We start from the raw sequence: 26,084 nt of genomic DNA, 5'->3' as shown, positions 1-26,084 counted from the left end.
TCAGGTCATGATCTTGTCGTTGTGGGATCAAGCCCCACGTCATGCTCTGTGCTGAGCATGGAACCTTCTTAAGATTCTCCCTCTCCCTCTGCCCTTTCCCCCAGCTTGCACACGTGCTCTCTCACTCTTTAAAATCAAACAAATAGGGGCACCTGGGTGGTGCAGTCGGTTAAGCGTCCGACTTCAGCCAGGTCACGATCTCGCGGTCCGTGAGTTGGAGCCCCGCGTCAGGCTCTGGGCTGATGACTCGGAGCCTGGAGCCTGTTTCTGATTCTGTGTCTCCCTCTCTCTCTGCCCCTCCCCCGTTCATGCTCTGTCTCTCTCTGTCCCAAAATAAATAAAAAAAAAAAAAACGTTGAAAAAAAAAATAAAATAAAATCAAACAAATAAATAAAAAAGGGTTGAATCGTTAAAAAAACAAAAACAAACCAGAACCCTGCTGGCACCCCAGGAGCCCCCTCTCCCACAAACCCTCCATTACTAAACCACCTGCTCACTGAAGGTAACCAAAACTCCAGCTTCTAACAGCATAGGCTAATTTGGTCCATATTTGTAGAATATGAGTGGAACCATACTGTATGTATTCTTCTGTGTCCAGCTTCTTTTGGTCACATGTTTGCAGGACAACATTTCTCACTAGGAACCCCAACCGCCCACTGTTTACCTACACATTGTATACTGGCCTTCCTCCAGTCTCCTGGATCTCCCTTCTCCAGAAAACGACTATCATAAAGCACAGGTACTCAAATAAAGAGCTATTTAATGAGCATCTAAACCGCCACGGATTGCATCAGGGGCTGAACCCCAAAGTGTGTTGCCAAACTGAGACTTCCCTCTCGATGGGGCATCTTGCCCAAGCAGTTTTCAGTGATGTGGGAGAGTCACGTCGGCATGTGAGGTCAAACTTGGAAAGGAATTTATTACCTGCCCTAAAAAACATCCAAAATGCAGTTTAGATCACAGCTACCCAGTAGCAGCAGGGGCTGCTCACTTATATCTTTTGAACACATCATAAAATCCAAGCCCAAGAAGCTTCTGACTCAATTATTTCTAGATTTCTTCAAATGTGATTTGTTTGGATCTTGAGATTGTCCCAGCTAAGAGTTCTAACTCTCTCCAAAAGCCCTCCGCACTTGTGCTTCTCAGGGCCTTGAGAAATAAATCATGCCTGGATCCTCACCACTGGCCTCCCCGTGGACGTCTGTAGTACTTAAATCCTCATCACCGTGAAACCAGTGATCAGTCAGCTTCTTTCTGGACCTCAATTTTCTCATCTATAAAATGATAGACGTGGACTACGTCGAGGTTTTTAACCTGGAGTCTGTGGATTCCTTAAGGAATCCATTAATCCCTGGAAATTACATGGAAGATTGTGAATGGGTGTCCTTTGGTGAAAGAGAGTTCAGAGTGCAGCGATCCCCCCAAAATTAAACACGATCGTGTTAGGTGACCCCCAAGAACCTTTCTAGCACTTAGTATTCGGCAATCCCCCGGCTCCTTTCGAGTCAATGGGAGGCTTGATTTTTGCTTAGAGTCTGGCTAGAGTTGCACCTCTAAACGAAAAGGTGGCCTTGCCTTTTTCCTTCTGTAGATATTTCTGCCCTAACAGAAAGGATACCACAAAACTGCAGTGTGGCATGAGGGCATCTCTCTGATCTCTGCAAGTCAGATAACATCAAGGGTCGTTCCATTCAAAATAGCATGGCCCTGGAGCAAGTCCCTTAGTTTTATATGATCTCAATCCGGGTCCTATTTTATTTGGCTGGGTTGTTTTCTAAAGCCGTATCCAATGTAACCTTCAGGACAAACGGGCAGTTCTGGGCCTCATAGCCAAATAGACGTGAACATACCAGTATATTCTGAATAAGTCGATTGGATTTTCTCTCCCCGGAGAAAGGGCTCCGAGGCAGAACTGCACCTAGGTTTGCCTCCCCAGACCGGCGTCCTGTCCTGTCACCTGAGCAAAGGAGTGAAACAGGACCCCTCCTACCTCTCTTAGGTGGAGGCTTATTATGCCACACACAATAATATTAGGTTACGTGTTCCCTGTGTGTGGCTGGCTCCCCTGGCAGTGCCCTAGCAACAATATGAGCCAAAAGTTTTCATTACAAACCGCCTCGGTGGGTAGAAGGAACTCTCTTGTATTCCTTACACAGAGCAAGACATGCTGGGCTTGTAAACAGGGTTCTTAATAATTAGATTGGTTTCACTGCAGATGAAAGCGGCGGTTTCAGAACCCCTCCTCTTCCTGTAAATATCCTTTTCTGTTCTTAGTTATCTAAAGACGTAGAGCCACACCTTCAACCCTTGCTACTCTGAGTGTGGGCCACAGACCAGCAGCAGCAGCATCTGGAAGCTGGTTAGAAAGGCAAAACTCTCCATCCCACCCCAGCCCTACTGACCGGATCTGCACTTTCACCAGATCTCCAGCTGATGCCTCATCACAGGCACATTAAAATTTGAGAAGCACCCCCAAGGAATTGCCCCAAAGCCTCACCAGCAGCCAATGCCTCACTTAAGCCTGTGACCGACCAGCAAATAATTCATGATCGGTAAATGTGAGCTTCCTTCCTTCTCCCTCCTAAAACCCAGAGGACCACCAGAGAGGCCTTGAGGAAGGGAGAGGAGGAGGAACAAGCCCAGAAGAGGGGAACCTTGGAGACAGGAGAGAGGGAGTAATGAAGGAGAAAGAGGACCAGCAGAGCGGGGAGGGGAGGCTGAGGGGTGAGGAGACAGGGATGGCCAGCAGAGTGAGGGCCCAGGGTCTCCACACCCTCTCCAGCAGGGGCTCCCACGTTCACGGTTCTCTCCATGCCAGGGGCTGCCTCCCATATTTACCTTGAGTCATTCATGCTTGCTATCTTTTTTTAAAAAACATGTTAAAATAGAATCATGGCTGCTGTTAACACTTCGTTAACCGTTGTTCATAACCGCACCCAGGTGGTTCGGGCCACACCTGGGACACCTGCCCCGGGAGGAATGATCATCCAAGTGGTGGTGCAGCAGGTCCCTTATAGCTGGCATAAAATGCACGAGGCTCGTTCTATTTTCTCATGTGTCTAAACTGCCTGGCAGGATGCAAGGTGTGCTCTAACAGGTGTTATTCAGGCTACAGCAGCAGATGACTACGGGTCATACTCTTGCAGGGTCACTCATCTAGAATCCACTTAATTTGTTTTGAAAAACAAATTTTTTTTTAATGTTTATTTATTTTTCAGAGAGCGAAAGACAGAGCATGAGCAGGGGAGGGGCAGGGAGAGAGGGAGACACAGAATCCAAAGCAGGGTCCAGGCTCCGAGCTGTCAGCACAGAGCCCGACACTGGGCTCGAACCCAGGAGAGGTGAGATCATGACCTGAGCCGAAGTCAGACGCTCAACCGACTGAGTCACACAGGCACCCCTAGAATCCGCTAAATTTTTAAGGGTACTCCCAGAACCTGTGATGAAGCCCGCAGAGTAACTAACAAGCAAGTGTTCACTGAGCATTCCAGGTCACTCGGGCATGTTACATTTACTAACCCTGCGCAAGGCGGGCTCAGGGCACGAACCCGAAACAAGCCAGAAGCCCTCCTCTGGAGGCCACTCGGCCTGACGAAGGCTGGGGCTTTCTGATCCCTGGCGAGTTAACACTGCGACTTCCCCTCGCCGGCTCCACAGAGTCTTCAACAATTTACAGAACCCCCGCTTCCCTGTGTCTTTTGAGAAAAGGGAGACGCAAAGCAAGGAAAAGACATTAGAATGTGAACACACCGAGGTGCTACTTTTTCAAAGAAACCAAATAGGAAATCTAATAGGAAACAGAAAATAAACGGGAGGTCAGAAACACAGCCTCAGGAAGAGAAGGCAGCAATTATGTAAATGTGCCAGTTAGCGGCAGTTCTCAGGAATTTACCAGGTGTATATACGTTGGAAGGGGACAGTGTCTTTTCCGTCTCCACAGAGAACATGACATAAAAGGAACAGGCTCAAATCGTAGCAAGAGCACAAAGAAACTCTGACTTGTCAGGGCTTTTAGACTCTGATCCAAACTAACAAAGGAAATAATGGGCTCGCCTCAGAAGATCTTTTTTAATGGATAGCTTAAAAAAAAAAAATTCACCCTGGCTCTATTGTGGGTCAGGTACGGTTCTGACTAGATGTCAGGGGTGAGTCTATGGATCCTTTCAATCCAGTTATAAAAAGCTCCTAGGACCTCAGCCCCAGTCCTTTCTAGTAGTACAATTAATTCTATTGCATTAAATATTGCTTCTGATGAGTGAACCATCAATGCACTCCAAGCCTTTCTGTTATTCATGTTTCTGTCCTGTCAAGAAAAGGGATCTTCTAACAGAGCCCTTTGTAGACAGACTTTCTACAAATTGTACACAGTATATTAATTGCACCATAGGAGGAGGGAGAAATGAGCTTTACTGTAAAACTGAGAGCCTTTTGTCAATCTGGATTTTGAAAAGCACCATGGAAGAACCCACCCAAGGTAACCTGTGTTACTCTCAAACACAGGACAGAGGTTGAGGGGAGCTGGCAGGTACCCAACGCACATAAAGCTGTTAGCACAGGGCCTCGCCCTCAGGACGCAGGCAATACGCGGAAGGAAGCTCTTAAAATATCACTGTCAGCCCTGTTTGGACACTGCTATTTGCTTACCCTCCACTTGTACACGGGGCCAGGTGGGGGTGGGGGGATGACCAAGGATCGATATTGCATCTTGGGCCCACCAGTCTCTTTATCTCTGCCCTGGGATCCACGGTCGTCCAATTCCAAGCTCCCGAGAGCAGCACCCAGGTTCTTTCCAGCCCTCGTCTCCCTGCACTGTGCCGGGCCAGCCTCCTCCCTCCTCCATAAAACAGCAGCAGCTCCTTCCTGCTCAGGCCCTTCCCGCTCTTCCTAAAAGTGATGAGATGAAAACTAATGGGTTGATCATCACTCCCACTGACTGGAGCTGAAAAATAGGTTGAAGGTAGCTGTGGAGGGAGGGCGGAAGCCCCTCCTCCTGCAACATCTTCCAGAAAGTGACCAAAAGTCCGTGGCCCACACGCTTCACAAAGTACGGAGAAGATTGTGATTCCTCCGTGAGACTCTTCAGATGACTATCTGAGAGTACATGGCAATTATCAAATATTACGTTTACTAGAATAAAATTATATATAAGTACCATTTAGCATTGAGGTCCGATTCTATTGCTTTTGGTCAAAGGCCAGAGTAAGATTACAGGGCAAGAAACAGCACAATGTAATCCTGAGTTAAAGAGTCGGAGTGAGTAACGTTTCAGAGGAAGTTTCAAAAGAGGAATGATTTCTGGGTCAATTTAACTGGAAAGTCTAAAATAACTTCAGCAGCCAGCTCAAAAGATAAACTCTAAAAGTGATATACGTGTCTGTGTCAAAGAGTAAGAAACTGACCTTTCCTGAAACATATCTTAAGTGAATACTGGTTAGAATTATCCCCAAGAACATTATAGGGAAAGGAGGTGACAGACTGGAAGAGTCTAGGTGGATCGCTCATCAGTGAAGGCTGCCAAATGGGAGATGAGTACCAGAAAAGGCTCGTCTCCATTTGGAAAAGATAAAGTTGGCCAGGGAGTGACACATTCGGGGTAATCCTAGTCATGGCGAACACTGTGTCCACCATAGCCTGCCCGGAGAGCTGAAGATTCACAGTAGAAACGTGCGCTGCTGAGAACCTGTCTAACCTCTGCTTACTCCACCTGTGTCCTTTCGTGAGGTGAACTGCGTCCCTCTCCCCAAAGACATGTTGAAGCCCTCACCCTCGCCACCTGGGAATGTGACCTTATCTGGAAACAGGGTCTTGGCAGATGCGATCAAGTTAAGATGAGGTCATACTCAGTTAGGATGGGTCCTCACACCATGTGAGTGGTGTCCTTTTTAGTCAAGAAAAAAGAGTCAGAGATAGACTCACGCAGAGAGGAGACAATGTGGAGAGACAAGCCGAACCCCAGGTGACAACAGGGGCAGACTGGAGCGGTGCCTCTATAAGCCAGGCACTCCAAAGATTGCCACCACCTCCAGAGGTAAGGAAGGCTCGGTAAGACTCGGTAAGGTAAGGTAAGGTAAGGTAAGGTAAGGTAAGGTAAGGTAAGGTAAGGTAAGGTAAGGTAAGCTAAGGTAAGCTAAGGTAAGGTAAGGAAGGCTCGTCCCCTAAGGCCTCAGAGAGAGTCTGGCCCAACAGACACCCAAGCCTCCCAAACTGTGAGAGAATAAATTTCTGTTGTTTTACCCCCTCCCCCCACCCAGTTTGTAGTCTTTTGTACAACAGCCCTACAAAATGAAAAACATCTCCCAAAGTGCTTTGGCCTCTCCTTCAGGGAACCCCATTCCTCCTTGTTCACACAGATGCACATGTGTAAGAATAACCACACGGAGTCCGTGGTCATGGCCCTCTACACAGAGCTCCCCCAAAACATAGACATATCTTGGGGGTATCTACTGAATGGTAGATGCTCAAGCTGTCTTTTTTTTTTTTTTTAACATTTATTATGGACAAATTTTTTTTAACATTCAGAAAAATAGAGCCGTGGAATGAACTCCTGGGTGCCCACCCTGCAGCTTCAACAATTATCAATCTTCTGCTCATTTTATTTCATCTGTCCTCCACCCAAGTTGACCCTGCGTGGAGGGGTGCCTGGAGCAAGCCTTGAGTTTTGTTTTGTTTTTTAACGTTTACTCATTTTTTGGGAGAGACAGACAGACAGACAGACAGACAGAACATGAGTGGGGGAGGGGGCAGAAAGAGAGGGAGACACAGAATCCAAAACAGGCTCCAGGCTCTGAGCTGTCAGCACACAGCCCGATATGGGGCTCGAACTTATGGACTGTGAGCTCAGGACTTGAGCCGAAGTCAGATGCTCAGCCTACTGAGCCACCCAGGTGCCCCAAGCCTTGAGTTTTAAAGCAAACTCAATACACATGCCAGGTCATCTGTAAGTGCTTTAGTCTAAACTACCTCAGACATATTTTCTTTTGTCATCTTTGAGCACTGTGTATTTTAGTAGTTATGTAAGAGGAATGAAGAACATTTTATGTCGGAGTCTTCTGTTTCTACCCCCCCCCTTTTTTTTAACAGCTCAGTGGTTTTTAATATATTCAGAGTTGCGCAACTATCACTCAATCTAATTTTAGAACATTGTCGTCACCTCCAAAACGAAACCCTGTCCCCATTAGCAGTTACTTCCCATTTCCTGCCCTTTCCAGCCCCAGACAACCCTCATCTACTTTCTATGTCTATAGATTTGCCCACTGTGAACCTTTCATATAAATGGAATCCTACAACCTATAGTCTCCTGTGTCTGACTTCTTTCACCTGGCATGATGTGTACATAATGTCTACAAGATGCGTCTACATTAGGGGATGTAGCAATACGTCATTCCTTTTTATGGCTGAATAATATTCCACTGCATGCATACATCATTTCTGTTCATCCATTTATTAGTTGATGGAAATTTGTGTTGCTTCCGATCTTTTGGCTATTCTTTTTTTTTTTAAGTTTATTTATTTTGAGAGAGAGAGAGAGAGAGAGAGAGGCAAACAAAATCCTAAGTAGGTTCCGCACTGGCAGCACAGAGCCCAAAGCAGGGCTTGATTCCAAGAACTGTGGATTCGTGACCTGAGCCCAAATCAAGAGTTGGGCCCTTAACCAACTGAGCCACTCAGTCACCCCCAATCTTTTGGCTATTCTGAATAATGCTGTAAGAGACACTTGTGTGAACATATGTTTTCCTCCTCTTGTGTCTACACCTAAGAGTGGACTTGCTGGATCATATGGTAACTCTACGTTTAGTATTTTGAGGAAATAGTTTTGAGGAATATTTTGAGGAAACACCAAACTACTTTCCAAAATGGTTATGCCACCTATAATCCTACTGACAATGTATGAGGATTCCAACTTCTCCATACATTTTCTACCACTTTTTACCGTAATGTTTTTATTAGAAACATCCTAATGGATATGAAGCGGTATCTCATTGTGATTTTGATTTGTGTTTCCCGAGTGACTAAGGACGTCGAGCTTTTTCACGTACTTACTGGCTATTGAGATAAGTTCTTTGGAGGAAAAGCTCTTCAGATTCTTTGCCTATTTTTAAATTGGGTTCCTTATCTTTTTTTGTTGACTGGTAAGAGCCCCTTATATATTCTGGCTACGATTTCCTCCTAAGACATATGATTTGCAAATATTTTTCCCATTCTGTGATTTTCCACTCTCTGGATGGTGTCCTTTGAAACACAAAAGTTGTCAATTTCATGGAATCCAAATTATCTTTTGTTGCTTGTGCTTTTGGTGCATCTCTAAGAAACCACTGCCTGAATCAGCATCACCAAGATTTACTCCTCTGTTTCTTTTTTTTTTTTTTTTTTAATTTTTTTTTTCCAACGTTTATTTATTTTTGGGACAGAGAGAGACAGAGCATGAACGGGGGAGGGGCAGAGAAAGAGGGAGACACAGAATCGGAAGCAGGCTCCAGGCTCTGAGCCATCAGCCCAGAGCCCGACGCGGGGCTCGAACTCACGGACCGTGAGATCGTGACCTGGCTGAAGTCGGACGCTTAACCGACTGCGCCACCCAGGCACCCCTCCTCTGTTTCTTTTTAACAGTTTTATAGTTTGGGCTCCTACATTTAAGTGGTGACCCAATCTGAGTTATTTTTTTGTATATGATGTGAGGTAGTGATTCAATTTTTCTTGCATGTGTATATAGGCATGACATCTTAATTCTATAATTCTATTTCATGGCATCTACTCTAATTCTAATTCTATGACACTGTACTTCAGTTTTCCATAAATCCTCTTTCAGATGATTTTCATCAGACTACAGCCTACAGTGACCAAAAAGAAGAGAAAAGAAAAGAAAAGAAAACCTTACAAAGAAATATGTTAAATGAGGAAGCAGTTAGCCCTTCCCTCATTGCCTGTCATCTGTGATTCATTTCCCAGATTTTAGACTTTTTGCCCTTTTCTTATAACATTCCACAATGCAGTGTAGCAGTTGGTTGACTCTGTTAGTCATAATCGTACAAATAAGTTCTGCCCTAAAACCCAGATATTCAATTTAAAAATGTAGTATAGGGGCACCTGGGTAGCTCAGTTGGTTAAGTGTCCAACTCTTGGTTTCGGCTCAGGTCATGATCTCACGGTTCATGAGATCAAGCCCTACATCTGTGCTGGTGCAGAGCCCACTTGGGATTCTCTCTCTCTCTCTCTCTCTCTCTCTCTCTCTCTGCCCCTCCTCTACTTGCACTGTCTCTGTCTCTCTCCAAATAAATAAGCTCAAAAAAAACCTAATATAACTAAGACTTTGTGTACCAACAACCTGTCCACCGGTCCTGATAAATCTGAGATAAAAAGGCTCTCTGCCCTCAGATAATTACAGGCTAGAAAGGGAAAGGAACAGTATGCACTCAAATAATAATGCGGGGTGAGTATGAACACACGAAGGAAAGGGTGGTTGTGTGGGAAGGCTAGAAAGGTACAGTGAAGGAAAGGCACTAGAACAAAGGCTTACACTGGGCCGAGGCAGAGAATGTCCAGATCCGATGTCACCCAGTGAGGACCTTGCCGAGCTGGAGACGAGATACCTCATCTACAGGGAGTGGTTCCCACTCATCCCCAGCAGATTATATGTCTACAGAAATGGGCCTGGTAGACCCATGAGTGCCAGATGACTTCTTCTTTTTTCTTTTTTTTTTTTCAAGAGAAGTTGAAAAAAGTCTAATTTTTATGAGTAATCTCTCATTTTTAAAGTTGTTAAGTGCTTTGAATTTTAACAACTCTACAGCAGGTTCCTCAAAAAGTTTAACATACACTTACCATATGACCTAGCAATTTCACTCCCAGATAGATACCCAAAAGAATTAAAATATGGGACTCAAACAGATTATGATAGTGTTTGTTGTGGCATTATTCACAAGAGCCAAAAGGTGGAAGCAATCCAAGTGTCCGTCAACAGATGAATGGATAAACAAAATGTGGTCGATGCACACCACAGACAGAATACATTCAGCCATAAAAAGGAATGAAGTATTGCCACCTGCTACAAAACGGGTGAACCTCAAAAACATTATGCTAAGTGAAATAAACAAGACACAAAAGCGCAAATATTGTATGATTCCACTCTATGAAATATCTAGAAGAGGCAAATTCATAGAGAGTAGTTAAGAGGTTACCAGAGGCTGGGGAGTTATTGCTTAATGGTTATAGAGTTTCTGTTTGAGGTGATGAAAAAAACCACTGTAGAAATAGATGGTGGTGATGATTACACAACATTGTGAATGTAATTCATGCCACTGAATTGCACACTTAAAAATGGCTAAAATGGGGGCGCCTCGCTGGCTCGGTCGGTTAAGCGACTGACTTCAGCTGAGGTCGGGATCTCACAGTTCATGAGTTCAAGCCCTGTGTCGGGCTCTGTGCTGATAGCTCAAAGCCTGGAGCCTGCTTCAGATTCTGTGTCTCCCTCTCTCTCTCTCTCTGCCCCCTCCCCCGCTTGTGCTTTCTCTCTGTCTCTGTCTCTGTCTCTCTCTCAAAAATAAATATATAAACTTAAACAATTTTCTAAATGGTTAAAACGGCGAATTTTATATTTAACATAATTCATCACCACCAAAAAAACAAAATCAAGCCAACTCTAGAGGAGCTAGACAAAACATGTCAGGGATTACCATGTGAGCTGCGTGGGCCACCAGTTTGGGCCTCGGGCTCAGAATGATTAACACTGGATACCTCGTGTGCGCTGAGCAAGGACTTAGCAATAACGCGAAGCTCTACCCTGGACACTGGCTGGGAAGGTAGACAACGTTAAAGATACATATTCCTTATCCTCAAGGAGATCAATGGCCAGAAATAGACCGAATCATAGTAATATGACAGTGCTTTCAAGATGTTCCAAAAATGTACTTCAAGAGATCCAGAGAAGAGAATACACCCACTTGGGGGGATCCCCAAAACATTTGTGGAGGTGAGAGAACTTGAGCTGAGCATCTAAGGACAGAGAAGAAGGCAAGTCTGTTCCAGAAGAAGCATGAGTCAAGGTCTATAGGAAGAACAACAGAGGGTATACCTCAGTATGGGGTCCAGTTTGGATAAAGAAGAATCCAAGTGGAGAGGTGGCTGCAAAGAGATCCAGACCAGGGTGCCATGATTGCCAGACTGGGGGTTTTCCACTTAATTCTGAGCAGGATGAAGTTCTCGAAGTTGTCTCTGAGATTGATTAGCTGGGAATCAATGTATAAAATAGACTGAAAGAGGTGATAGAGGCTTCTGAACAGCTAGGTGAAAGGGAGGGAAGGTCTGGCCCTGAACAAGGCCATGGGATGGGAATGAAAGGGAAGGTGGGGACCAGGAGGGGGCTCTTTGGAGGAGCCGCAGAAGCTGACGGCCACAGGGCGGAGAGGGAGTGTCGAAATGGGGCAGAGGGTGGTAGCTGTATTATTTAGGGACAGATGACTTTCAATTCATTTAACAATGAAGATGGGGAGAGGCTTTTGGGCATCACTTGGATTCATTTTATCTGTTTTCTGGGTTAGGAGAGACTGAAGTAGAAGAACTAGTAGCATGGAGGAGGCTAGAAACTAGAGAGAAAGAGAGAAGGGAGGGAACTGATGGAGCAGAAGATGTAAGGGGAGCAGAGTGAAGAGACCTGACAAAGGGTTAGGATAATGTAGCCAGAAGTGAAGGGGAAAGGGAAGGAGAAAGTCAAGAGAACACTTTAGTGGAGAGGAAGGAAGGTGGCTTCTCACTCCTCAATGAGATAGGAAATGAGACTCTGATGGCTCCACAATGGTGCATCTGCCGCAGAATGTGACTCAGGCAGCCAACAGAGGAAGAATCAGATGACTGGTGAGTGTCACTGGGGCCCAGGTGAGGCTGGAGAGCACACACATACAGCAACCCTCACTATGGCCCAGCCATCAGTGCTTGGCGCTCTAAGGTGGGGGGGGGGGGTGGAAAAAGCTTATGGCGGGGGTGGCTTCTAAGTATGCTTAAGATGAATGTAATAAAAATCCAAGAGTGAGGCATCTTGGACACTTGAAGGCACATCTTTGAAATGGTCAACCATGGGGTTTTCTGAGCTCTGCAAAGAAAGAAAAGGTAGCCTGGGGCGACGGGCAGAACGAGGAGTCTAGGGCTCCCACTTCAGGTGGGAAGGAGAGAAAAAGGTGGTGGTCTCAAAAGGTTTTGAAAACAGCTGTGTAACTACTCTTCAGGCCAAATGTGATAAGATGTAGTGGTGTTCGTGTTTCATGTTGAGGACTTTCAAATCCGTGTCCAGACTCAGTTTGACTAAGTGCCCTGGCCATTGATTAGTGATGTCTGTCAAGGGCAAGGGAAAGGAGGGAAGGGTCATGATCCCAAGAAACGTGGTCGGAGAGATTTTGAGCCGAGAAGGTTAGAGGAGGAACATTCGCACCTGATTAGCAAGTCCAATAAGCTTAACCATCCTCGTGGGTGCCTGCAGTGTCCTGTAAATGGAGATACTGCATTTAAGGTCTAGAGAACTAGAAGGGTGGGATGTTTGGATGGTCAGTAACATAGGTGTTCGATTCCTTGGTAGTGATGGCAATTAAAAGTGTTGGGACGCTATCAGTCCAGCACTAAACTCATTACAGAAAGAGGGAGGGCTTCCTTGAAGTCAGTAGGTGGACACAATGACCTTGAAGTCAGTAGGTGGACACAATGATGACAAGCAATATAATTAGAGAACCCAACAAATGGCAGGTGCTCAAGAATTACTTACGGAACGAAGGGAAGCATCTCTGGGGGGGCAGGGAGGCAGCATTCCCTTCTCCTGCCCCACAAGTCCGGGAGCTGACAAGGTCAGGAGTCGATGAGGTGGAAGTGGCACGGTCAGGACAAAGTCAGGTGGATGCCAGCGGGAACATGTCTGGGAGGGTGTGGACAGAGCCAGAGGAGTTGAGTCCTGACGGACTGCAGAAGGGGGCCTGCTCCCAGGGCTCACTATAAGTTCCAGATGACATGCACACCTCTGTAGGCAAGAGTGTGTGGATAGCTCAGAGAAACTCCTTATGGCTTTAATAAAGCCACTCAGAGCACAGGTCCTCCTGGGGATGGCCTGGTCTCATCTCTTAAGTGAAGGAAGTTTCCTGAGAAAAGAGCAATGTGACAGAAATCAAACACGGGTCAGGGGTCTAATCTCAACTGTGCGAACCAAGTCTGTGCTTTCTGGAATAAATGCGGTTGGCCCCATTCACTCACTCACTCACTCACTCACTCACTCACTCACTCATTCATTCATTCATTCACTGTGCCTCAGGGTCCTCACTTTACAATGGGCCTAAATCTCTGTCCTACCTATTTCGTGGATTTGTTCTGACAATAAAAATGAAAGTGACTTCAAAACAATTCACATTGAAGTGCCTCCAAGTTATCCCATTGCAGTGAATTTTAGGTAACCATCCCTCACACTTCAAAATATTGTGCAATGTGTTTGAAATAAATGGGTCATCCGGTAGGGCTTAGAATTAGCTTCGATCCAGAGACCTGGTCATATTTACGACAAGTGTTGACCCCGTACAGAAGTGAGGTATTATTCACAACCAACCTCCTCTGCTTTCTACCCTCACTCGCGGGATAGTTGACACAGCCCCAGTGCCTCGTCTTGTCTAGTTCTTTTGGGAAGCAAATGCACTTGGAGGTTTTGTTAATAAAGCCGCATTCTCCTCAGAGCATGTGTGCTGTGCAGCCACAAGGAAGGGAGAACAGAAAACCTCTAAAACAGTAAATTGTCACTCTCGCTCAGACAGTGCTATGCCACTCTAGCCAAGTCACCCAACCTAGCTGTGCCTGGATTTCTCTAAAGCGTCCTGGAACAATTCTGGTGACAGACACATGCAGAGCTAGAAGGCACGCCCCCGCTGTGAGGGAGGAACACGGACACATCATCATTTGAACTTGAGTGGATCCAAGAATATCAGTGCTGGGGAAGGGGCGAAAGAGAAAAAAATGCCTTGCTACAAACATAAAATAGGACACACGGCAAGAGCTGTGCAGTGGCAAGACAACAGCAAGCTTAGCTAAGACCAGGAGATCTGTGGCCTGTCTCGGGTTGACCAGATGAAGAATGCTCCGTTTTTAAGCATAATATGGCATTAGGAGGATTTTTGTTTTAAGTTTTTAAATTTGCCATGAGGGTGAAAGACAGAGACAGCATGAGCAGGGGAGGGGCAGAGAGAGAGAGGGAGAGGGAGAATCCCAAGCAGGCTCCGTGCCATCAGCACAGAACCCGATGCAGGGCTCGATCCCACGAACCGTGAGATCATGACCTGAGCCGAAATCAAGAGTCAGATGTTTAACTGACCGAGCCACTCAGGTGCCCCAGCATTAGGAGGATTTTTAAACCACGGATTCTGCTGCAGGTCAAATGGGGACAAACGTGGTGAACTCTGGGCCTGGACCCACACTAGGGGGTTTGGTGCTGAGAACCCTAGGATTCGGCATTGACATAATTTGCTGTCGGTAGTATCTTCTGAGTTAGGGCTAGCGATAGGGGAGGGCCAACCAAGAGATGGGACATACCTGGGTTGGAAAACTATCCTGGAAAGGAAGAGTCCAACAGCTGTGATTTCATAAATAAATAGAACCCCTGCTGAGCAAGGGGAGAGAGAAAAGAATTAAGAGACAAGAATGGGACACAGAGAACAGGCTGCAGACCACATTCAAGAGGGGCATCGTATAACAATGAGAGATACTGTAGAGACTGACCTAGAAGCTTATCCAGCTAATGGGGCTAAGGAGGCCCCAAATTTAGACAGGTCTTTAAAATGACCGCTGCCTTCCTTCCAAATGTCAGGATTGCCTTTCTTCTCCATATTTCCCTAGGGCTTAGAGCAGACGGGAGCAGGAAGCCCTTCAAAAAGGAATGGACCAGTGCCCTGCGTCTCCCGGCAGGCACCACCCTGCATCATCGGCCTCCCCTTGGCCCCGCAGCCCGGCGAGCCCGGGAAGGGCACGGAACTGAAGTCAGGAAAGGGAGCTGCGGGAGGCCTGACTCACCCTGCCCTCGGCCACTCGGATCTCGGGTGGGCAGGCCCGTACACGATGAATCAGCGAGAGCTGAGAATGCGATTCAGAGCGCTGCCAAGGACACGGATGCTCTCCTGGCACCCTGGCACCCTTCACAGTTTCTTTCCTTCCTTGTCTCGCTGCCAGGAGACAAGTGCTATAGGAACTGAGCGTTCGAGTTTTTTTAGCCTGAGACAGAAACTCTCTAACTCTTTCTATTCCTGTTTCCCTTCTCAGTTCCTGGAAATCACTAATTGGAGACCGGGACTGAGAGCCGCCTCCTTGAAAACCCAGCTGAGGCAGCCTTCTGAGAAGCTACTGCAGGGATAGGGCAAGGGAGGGCAAGGGGCACCGCGTGCAATTTCCCAAACGAATCACCTGGCTCAAAGTACCGAAGAAGTAGATAAACTCAAGTTCTAGATCCTACCAGGAAAAGCCAGACCGGTACCTATAGTTCTGCATAACTGCCCAGCACTTGGGTTAACGGCCCCATCTCTCACGCTCCCCTACAGCGTATGATGACTTATGCCCATGCAAGCCACATAAAGAGTTAAAAGCTATATGGACTATATAAAACCCACCAAATGCTGCTGGACTTAGTTGCCGAGAATTTAAATAAGAACGTGTCTTTGTACTATCCTCATACTACTCTGTATGAAATTACAAGAGGACCCACAGGGGAAAGTCAGCTGCCCTTCATCCTCTTACTGTCTGCGTCATAGACCCTCAGGGACAGGCATTTGGAAAAGCAAAGCTCATGCTTCAGGAAGATGAGAATGTAGTACCTTCCATTAACACGTATTTATTGAATATGAGACAGGCATTTTGGGGGTTATAGAGACGAAGGCGGCACCCTTGAGGAGATTAAATCCAGTAGGAGAGATAAGATATGTACACAAATCATTTTAAATAAGCACGAAGTGCCACAGGATATGAGGAAGGAGAGTTATCTGGTTTGATCAAAGTCAGGCAGGATCCATGAGCTGTGACTTGGAGAACAAGCACACTTCCCACAAGGGAAGATGCAGAGATGATACTCACGGTGCAGAAAACAATCTCATTTGTCTACAAGGAAGTGGGGAGACAGAAACGGAAAGCACACAGGTTCGGACATGCGGTGCCTTGAGCAACTATCCACTGGGTGTGGAAAACTCACTGAAGACCCTCACCAGGGTGAGAGTCCTGATCAAGTTAGTCTCTAGACACTCAGCCTGGCAGTTGCCTGATGGGGGGACCAAAAGGGACAGAAACCAGGGGTAGAGAACTAGAGCTTTAGTTCCGATGGGAGTAATGAAGGCCTGATGGAAGGCAGCACCATGGGGACAGAAAAGGAAACAGGTGTGTACAGGGTGATGGAGGGGATCAAACAGAGCCCGGATTTCACTGAATGGGAGGAGATGAGCGGAGAGAAGGACATCAAAATGACTTTGGAAAACTAGAAACCGTAAGACAGAAATGTGTTTTTCAACTAGCAAAAATGATTTTAAGGCGGAATGACAGAAGATGACAGTGGCATTCATAGGCGTATGGACACGAGGAGGAAGAAGAGAGCTGGGGGATGCTTCTCCTTTGTGAAGGTTAACAGGTCATGGAGATGCCCAGAACACAGTCAAAAATACTTAGGAGAGAGAGAAGGATGGAGAGAGAGATATGGGAGTCACCCACACAGGGGTACCAGTGGGGACTGTGGGACACAGCAAAGCATTCTGTAGGGAGGACTAACCTAATGAAGACCTACATTTAAAGAACAGAAGAAACAGGGGCACGTGGGTGGCTCAGTCGGTTAAGTATCTGACTCGGTTTTGGCTCAGGTCATGATCTCATGATTTCGTGAGTTTGAGCCCCACATCAGGCTCTGTGCTGACAGTGCAGAGCCTGCTTGGGATTCTCCCTCTCCTTCTCTCTGCCCCTCTCTCGGATGCTGTCTCTGTCTCTCTCAAAATCAACTCTAAAAAGTTTTTAAAAAAAGAACAGAAGAAACAGAAACAATGGGGGAAAGTAAAAAGAGTAAGTATTTACTGAGTCCTAACCAGATGCTTGTGCTGAGATGCACATACTGTTATCTGTGAAGTATTTTTCCCAGTTTATGGATGAGAAAACAGAGTCTCAGGTTAATCCACCAAACAACCCAGATGCCCAGATCAAAAACATGAGAGTCATTCCCTTCAAGTCCATTTCCTTCACCTCTCGTTAATTCCACCTCTGAATCTTCCTTGACTCTATTCCCTTCTTCAAACTTTACTTTGGGCCTTCAATTCTTCCCAGCTTAGGCAGTAACCTCCTATCTCCAGATCTTCCCACTCATGATCTCACTCACCACCAATCCATCTCCTCTCCTGCCACCATCCACTTCTCACCAAGCCTTCAGAAGCTTACAAGGCCCTTGGAAAGATGGCCCCGCTTATCTCTCTCTAGGATCACCTTGAGCCCCTCTGCAAGCACCCCACACTCAAGCCTCACAGACCTACCTGTGGCTCACAGAATCTAGCTACCATTCCATATCTGCACACATTCCCTCTCTCCCAAGACTATCTCCAATTGTTCAAGAGTAATTTAGGCAACATATCCTCAAGTTGATCTTTCCAAGGGCCTGTTTTCTGTGCTTCTCATTGCCCTGGCCATACCCCCATCATAGCACTTATCATACTACAATATTTCATCCATCTGACTGTCTCTCTCACTGTTTTATTAATATATTAACAGCAGTTTGGGAGCAGGGATTTTCTTCTATACACTGGTGTCTAACACTCAACATTTCTTGGTAGAATTAATAAGACAATCAATTCAAACCCAAATCTGATTTTGAGGTCCACATTCCTTTCACCAGACCATAATTTCAGAGAGGAGACAGAGAAATAAGATAGTGTTGGATGAAATGGGGCACCTGGGTGGCTCAGTCGGTTAAGCATCCAACTTTGGCTCAGGTCATGATCTCATGGCTTATGAGTTTGAGCCCCACATCTGGCTCTGTGCTGACAGCTCAGAGCCTGGAGCCTGCTTCAGATTCTGTGTCTCCCTCTCTCCCTGCCTCTCCCCAACTCATGCTCTGTCTCTCTCTCTCTCAAAAATAAATAACCACTAAAATTAAAAAAAAAAAAAAAAAAAGATAGTGTAGGATCACAAAAAGGCAAGAGGTCATCTATGAAAAACCCACAGGGGTTCTTGGGTGTCTCAGTTGGTTAAGTATCCAACTCTTGATTTCAGTTCAAGTCATGATCTCAGTTTGTGAGATTGAGCCCTGTGTGGGGCTCCACGCTCTAACCAGGGAAATTAGGTAAGAAAAAGAAATACCAGTCATCCATATTGGAAAGGAAGAAATAAAACTATTTCTATCCCCAGATGATGTGATCTTACATACAAAAAATATCCTAAGGAATTCAGAAAATAATTATTAGAACATAAAACAAGTTCAGCTAGGTTATAGGACACAAGACCAATATATAAAAACCAGCTATATCTCTATATACTAGCAATGAACAATATGAAGTACAATTAAGCAAATAATCCCATTTGCAATAGCATCAACGAGAAAAAACACTTAGGAATAAATGTAACAAAAGAAGTACAAGACTTGTACGCTGAAATCTATGGAACATCATTGAATGAAAGTAAAGAAGGCCTAAAAATTAGAAAGATAGCCATATCAAAGACTAGAAGATTTAATACTGTTAAGATGGCAATACCCCCCAACTTGATATACAGAGTCAACATAATCCCCTTCCAAATCCAGCTGCCTGTTTTGTTTTGTGGTTTTGGGTTTTTTGTTTTTTTGTGTTTTGTTTGTTTTGTTTGTTTTGTGGTTTTTGTTTTTGTTTTTTGCAGAAATTGACAAACTATAAAATTCATGTGGAAATACAAGGGACCCAGAATCACCAAACCAATTTTGACAAAGGAGAACAAAGTCAGAAGACCCACATTCCCTGTTTTCAAAACTTATTACAAAGCTTCAATAATCAAGACTGTTTGGTATTGACATAAGGACGGACATACAGATCATTCAGATGTTTTAGGTCAATGGAACAGAATTGAGAGTCCAGGAAAAAACCTGACATTAATCATCAGTGGGTCTTTGACAAGGGTGTCAAGACAATTCAATGGCGAAAGAATAGTCTTTTCAGTAAACGAAGCTGGGACAACTGGATGTCCACACGCAAAAGAAGTAACTTGGACCCCTAGCTCACACCATATACAAAAATTGACTTCAAATGGATTATACACCTAAAAGTAAGAGCTAAAACAATAAAACTCTGAAAAGAAAACTTAGGACTAAATCTTCATGACCTGGGCTTAGGCAAAGATATCATACGTATGACACCAAAATCAAAAGCAACAAAAGAAAAACTAAGGTGACTTCATCAAAATAAAAACAATTTGTGTTTCAAAGGACACCAGCAAGTAAAAAGACAATTCACAGATTACAAGAAAAAGCTTTTCAGATCATATATCTGGTAAGGGACTCGTATCCAGAATATATAAAGAATTCCTACAACTCAACAATAAAACGACAAATAACCTAATTTTTAAATGGGCAAAGGAAACATTTTTCCAGGAAGATATGCAAATGGCCAATAAACACATGAAAACTTACTCAACAGTGTTAGTTATCAGAGAACTGCCCATCAAAACCACAAGACGACACTACTTCAAATCTATGAAGATTACTAAAAGTTTAAAAAGTTTGACAGAGGCGCCTGGGTGGTTCAGTTGGTTAACCATCAGACTCTTGATCTCGGCTCAGGTCATGGTCTCACGCTTCATGAGTTCCAGCCCCATGTCAGACTCCACACTGATAGATGGAGCCTGCTTGGGATTCTCTCTCTCCCTCTCTCTGCACCTCCCCTACTTGTGCTCTCTCTCCCTATCTCAAAATAATACACTTTTTTAAATAATAAAAATTAAAAAAAAATAAAGTTGCAATTTATAAAAATAAGTACATAAAAATTTTAAAAATCAAAAGTCAGACAATAACAAGTGTCAGGGAAGACGTGGAGAAACTGGAACTTTCACAGACTGCCGGTGGGATTATAAAACGGCATAGCCACTTCGGAAAACAGTTCGGCAGTTCTAAATGTTAAATATAGTCACCATGTGACCAGACAATTCCACACCTAGGAATACACCTGAGAGACCTGGAAACATACATCCACACAAAACTTGTATGCAAATCTCATAGCCTCATTTTTCACAAGAGCCAACACGGGTAGAGCCCAATGTCCATCAGCTGAAGAATAAACAAAATGCAGTGGATGTGCACAATCCAGTTTAAAAAATGCAGTGAAGAACTGACACATGAAACAACAAAAATGAGTCTTTGTCTCAATTTTACCTGCAGGATTTTAATTTATGGAGGTTACAGAGTGATGACACAGAAAAGTTAATGCCATCGAAAGAAGATGTTTATTACTTACCATTCTTGAGCGGAGGGCGCACCATATCACGCAAGACCACATAGAGAAGCTCCAGTGTGGGTCTGGGGACAGGAGGAGTAGGAGAAAACAGGAGCCAGAGCTTTTATTGCGTTTTCTGCAGGAAAGGCAAGGCAGGACAGGGTAAATCATTTAGGACTGGCTTGTCTGAATAATTCTGATAGGCTTTGGGAAATAGGGGCTGTCCCTAGCTATCTGGTACCTGGCTCTGGGGTGATTTAGGGCAAAGGAAATAATGGCTTGGTGTGTAAGTGGTTGATAAAGTAGATGGTTGGTTCAGGCTGTGGGTTCTGGACTGGTTCATTTGCATATGAAAAGTGTGCTCCTGGGTGAGCCCTTTGCTCTCTCTGGGAGAAGCAGTCTCTGCCCGGTCATAGAGACCACAAACATCAGAGCATCAAGAAGACAGAAAATAAAGGGTGCTTGGGTGGCTCAGTTGGTTAAGTGTCCAATTCTTGATTTGGGGTCAGGTCATGATCCCGTGGTTTGTAGGATTGAGCCCCATGTTGAACTTGACGCTGTGCGTGGAGCCTGCTTGAAAGTCAGTCTCTCCCTCCCTCCCTGCCTCTCTCTCTCTTTCTCTCTCTCTCTCTCTCTCTCTCTCCTAAAAAAAAAAAAAAAAAATCCTTAAGGCTGTGATCCTGGCTGGGGGGGTTGCAGGGTGCTGTTGGCACTGACAGTGTGTGAAGATTATGGCACAGTCAGGGACTCATGGTCTAGGAAAAGAGCTACTTAATGATGAAGAATCATGGTTGCTCAAAAATGTTCCAAGCAACCTATCATACAAAGACCATGGGGAAGGCTATATGGTAGTAGGTTTTTACCGACTGGGTGGGGAAAACAAGCTGTATTAAATTGGGCTGCGCACAGGACATCCCAGTGAGCTCCAGGCAATTTAAGATTAAAAACTGAGTAACAAAATTCGGCTAGACATAAATACTTGGTAGTCAACTGTAGGTTTTAGAGAAATATGAAAAAGTAAGCTTTCTCTAGGAAGTGAAAATGGAACATTTGCTAGGTTCTACCTTCCACTCGCCAGGCACTGCATTAGGGGATTTTTCTAAATGATCAGAAGGTAATTCTGACTTTCCAGAGTTCTGTAGACTGATAAAGACAAGGCTGAAAAACAGAATATGAACAAGAGCCTCCGGACCACAGAAGATGAAACAGTTTTGTCCAGAGAGTTTTCTTGAGATCGAGGATTAGGAGAAAGAGGTGAAATCCAATCGGAGAGAGAAGCGGAGCTCAAAGAAAAGGAGACGGCCAATGGCTTCAAAAGTAAAGGACGGCACTGCCAGATTCAATCAGAAACCAATTGCTGGGGGAATAGTTCCGATACAAATTTAAGATTGGAAGCCCAAAAAGCTAAAAGAGAGAGACGGAAGTTGTCCTCAAATATACCAAGAGAATAAAAGACTTCGGAAGGAAGAAATGTTGCTTTGGAGGGAAGAAATAATCAAGAAAGGAGAACGAGTTTCCTAACAATTCCAGCTATCCAACAATGGAACGGCCTCGCCAGGGAGGGCGCACTCTGCTGCTGGAAGAGAACATTCCCGAGTGCGGGTCCCTAACAGCTGTTTGGAGATAACAACTCGAAGCTGTCGCACTGGGGAGGAGACGGAATGTGCTTTAGGTCTTACCTCCATAATTCAAAGCTGCCCAGGTCAGAGAGGGAACAGTTGTTGGGGGGAAGAAGAGGGAGAGAGAAGTTTGGATGGGGAGTCCATCCATTTGGATTTGGATTTGACTCACTACGCATGGTAGAAGGGATGGTTATGGGAGGGTGTGGAGTGCATGGTTGAGAATCTCAACTGACAGGCCTGCAGAGTTTAAAGACTGGAAACGAGAGGTGGAGGGAAGCTATTCAAAGGCACAGGGATTTACAGTGAAGCTAAGGCATCACGTCCTCTGGGAGACAGAACAGTCCAAGGAGAGAAACACCAGAGAATCTCCATCTTTCTGTCAAACAGGCTGGGTGGCCATCAGCGGGGGTAGGAGGCTGTGGGCAGGGGCAGGTGGCAGAACGGGAACTCAAAATAACCAGCCGGGAGGGTTTGAACACATAAAAACACATAAAAAGTAATAATGAAATAAAAATCATATGGCACCTTCTGGGGTTGAAAATTATAGTCGGCAGGGTCTCTGGGACTTTGTCTCCCCCTGCTGAGTCAAGAGGAATGAGCGGCCTGAGATGGGGAAAAGAACGTGACCGTGAAAGGCTGGCTTCTTTTGGTGTGGGCAGAGGAAGGAAAACGTAAATGTTGATATGAAAATCTCCCTGTAGATCAGAACCACCACAGCCCCGTAGCACTAAATGCGCTGGGAAGACGTGACATGGCTGTGCGAGAGCCAAATGGGAGACGGATGTGGGAAGGGGGACCGCTCTGGGTCGTTCCTGTGTGCCACCCTCGTGAGTCTTTTCTCGACAAGATTCTTGGGGCGCCTGGGTGTCTCAGCCTGTTGAGCGTGTGACTTCAGCTCAGCTCATGATCTTGTGGTCTGTGAGTTCGAGCCCCGTGTTGGGCTCTGTGCTGAGAGCTGCCTGGAGCCTGCTTCGGATTCTGTGTCTCCTCCTCTATCTGCCCCTCCCCTGCTCATGCTCGCTCTCGCTCTCTCTCAAAAATAAACAACATTGGGGCGCCTGGGTGGCTCAGTCGGTTAAGCGTCCGACTTCAGCTCAGGTCACGATCTCACGTTCCGTGAGTTCAAGCCCCGCGTCGGGCTCTGGGCTGATGGCTCAGAGCCTGGAGCCTGCTTCCGGTTCTGTGTCTCCCTCTCTCTCTGCCCCTCCCCCGTTCATGCTCTGTCTCTGTCTCAAAATAAATAAACGTTAAAAAAATTTTTTTTTGGGCGCCTGGGTGGCGCAGTCGGTTAGGCGTCCGACTTCAGCCAGGTCACGATCTCGCGGTCCGTGAGTTCAAGCCCCGCGTCGGGCTCTGGGCTGATGGCTCAGAGCCTGGAGCCTGTTTCCGATTCTGTGTCTCCCTCTCTCTCTGCCCCTCCCCCGTTCATGCTCTGTCTCTCTCTGTCCCAAAAATAAAATAAACGTTGAAAAAAAATTTTTTTTTAAATAAAATAAAATAAAATAAACGTTAAAAAAAATAAACAAACATTAAAAAAAATTTTTTTTTAAGATTCTTAACTAACCCGTCCCTTTGTCCAGAGGCTGTTTCAGTAGCCTAAGTGATTGCAGGGGTGAGAGGTGTAAGGGTGGGGTGGGGTAGCTTGGGTCTTGATTTAACTTAATTAGGAACCTTTCTTTCCGTCTTGACACGGGCTCATTTCTCAAAAGTTCTGCTAAACGACAAATCTGGGTGACAATGCCACACTTACGTTCCCTCCAAGAACTTGTTTATAGAATCACCTTTTACATGGGGGCACCTGGGTGGCTCCGCCCGACCCTTGATTTCAGCTCAGGTCATGATCTCAGGGTTGTGGGTTTGAGCCCCGCACCGGGCTCTACACTGACAGCGCGGAGCCTGCTGGAGATGCCCTTCCTCTCTCTCTCTCCAAAAAAAAAAAAAAAAAATCATCTTTTTCATGAACACAACTGGTGGTGCAATGATGAAACCTATTTCACGACTACAGGAGCCTCTGGGGCAGGGTCTCTGCAGACTCTTCTTTCCTGACGGCTGCTTCACGCCCGCCCCAGACCCACCCTCCTGGCTCATTATTTTATAACCCCATTAACATATTCGTCCCCTGAAACAAAGGCAACTCATGTATGCTATTCATTAGGTGGTAATTTTAATGGAAACCAACTGCATTACTGTTGGGTTTCTGAAACTTTTCTATGGTGAGGCTAGGAAAATAAACGAAATGCTAAATAAATAAGAGACTGCACACACACACACGCAGAAACTCGGACTACGGTCGCCTGATGTCCCTCTTTAGAGCGTGATGATAACTATTAAACAAGGTGAAGGCCTTTGAAGTCCTTAGATGAAAGGTTTCACGTAAATACGATTATCCCATTAAAAGCCACAGCATTCTGGTCAAACGGGGCAGCCTGTCTGTCAGCACCTCACTGTGACAGAGGGGATTCAAAACAGTGTCAAATGATTTTGCTACTTCTTGAATTTCTGGAGGGGCAAAAAAGACAAAAGACAAAAAGTTACTTCTTTAACAGGAGGGCAATAGCAGGCACTAGAAAGCGGACTACTGGCATCTTCGGGGCCAGCGCCTTGTTCTAGGTTAATTAAGCATTCATTAGAAAGAAAGGTAAGAAGCAGGGATCTTGGTCAAGAGGCAAGAGGCAGACCTGGCTAAGGTGAGTGTGTGAAACCCGTGCACCCAGCGGCCCGGGAAGAGGGAAGAAATTACAACGCAAGAGTCTGTCAGGGTGCAGAACCCCCCTGAGCCTCAGAGGAAAGGGCTGAGGAAAAGAGGGAAGAGGTGTTCTTTAGGAAGGGAAACGTGGGGCAGAAGGCACCTGCAGAGGGAAGCCGTGGGCTGGAGCAAGGATGACAGCCCGAGGGGTCTGGGCGCAGTGCCGCGCAGCAGGTGTAGGGCCGGAGGCAGCCGTGATGCAAGGGTTGCTCACGCCCCGGGACCCCGGTCCTCGGAAAAGATGGGAACAGTTACACGATGTAAACACCTTGTAGCCTAGGATAAGATTCACTGGGAGGGGGCTGCATGGCATAATGGGAAGGGCACCAGAGTTAAGTCAAAAGGCCTGGGTTTTTATTTAGTTCTGTTTCTGTCACTTACTGACTACGTGACCCTGGGCAAACCCCTGAATGTCTCCGAGCCTCAGCTCTCGATCTAAGGAACAGAACCACACGTCCTGCCTGCCTCACAACAATGCAGTGGGCGTAAAAGGGCGTAGTGAATAATGGGCAGGCACTTTTTAAAGATGTACAGGCATAGGAACTATTATGTCAGGATGATGGGAAGACCACACCCCTGGATGCTCAGGTACGGAATTTTTCAATTATTAGACTCAAGATATATAGGGGTGCCTGGGTGGCTCGGTTGCTTAAGCATCAGACTTCAGCTCAGGTCATGATCTCGCACTTTGTGGGTTCAAGCTCCACATCGGACTCTGTGCTGACAGCTCGGAGCCTGGAGCCTGCTTCGGATTCTGTGTCTCCCTCTCTCTCTGCCCTTCCCCCACCCATGCTCTGTCTCTCTCTCTCAAAAAAAAATAAACATTAAGAAAAAGATATATGTACATATGTACATGTGTGTATGGTTATATGCAACATGTATACTTATTATAACATACATGTTGTTCCCTACAATAACCTATGACACACACATATATAACCACGAACCTATGTTCACATATGTAAACATCATTATCTCATAGTCTGATTTATTCAGATCCATGCTGAAACAGACTTGGTCACCAGAAATGATCAGGGCACTTAAGGAAAAGCAAAAGGAAGGTGACCTGGAATCTAAAAGTGCAAGAGGCCACACGGGAAGGTAAACGGGCTTCCTTGATTAAATGGCTGCTGCATCCTTGGACATGAAGCTGACTCTTTGATGCTCACGATTTAATTGAGGAAATGACAACCAGAAACAACCAGAGAACAAAATTGAGCAGTAAAATCAATCAGCCTGGGGCAGACTGTGTGGCCTACGAACAACAGCTCTGGGAGTTTGAAGAAGAAAAAGAGCACT

General features: G+C 45.7%; 1 protein-coding gene across 1 annotated transcript in view; it reads right to left on the bottom strand.

Moving 5' to 3' along the window:
• Nucleotides 1–26,084, bottom strand: part of SLC37A3 (solute carrier family 37 member 3) — a 157,347-nt gene that overhangs the window by 81,380 nt on the left and 49,883 nt on the right. Inside the window, exon 15 of the transcript XR_015244602.1 lies at nt 20,439–20,553. The gene's annotated coding sequence lies outside the window, so the exon portion shown is untranslated. The remainder of the gene's footprint in view (nt 1–20,438; nt 20,554–26,084) is intronic.

Source organism: Puma concolor, chromosome A2 (assembly GCF_028749965.1).
Source record: "Puma concolor isolate L17-30 chromosome A2, mPumCon1.1.hap2, whole genome shotgun sequence".
Classification (NCBI taxonomy): Eukaryota; Metazoa; Chordata; class Mammalia; order Carnivora; family Felidae; genus Puma; species Puma concolor.
The sequence above is the reverse complement of the archived record's forward strand: the minus strand, read 5'-3'. Positions and strand labels throughout refer to the sequence as shown.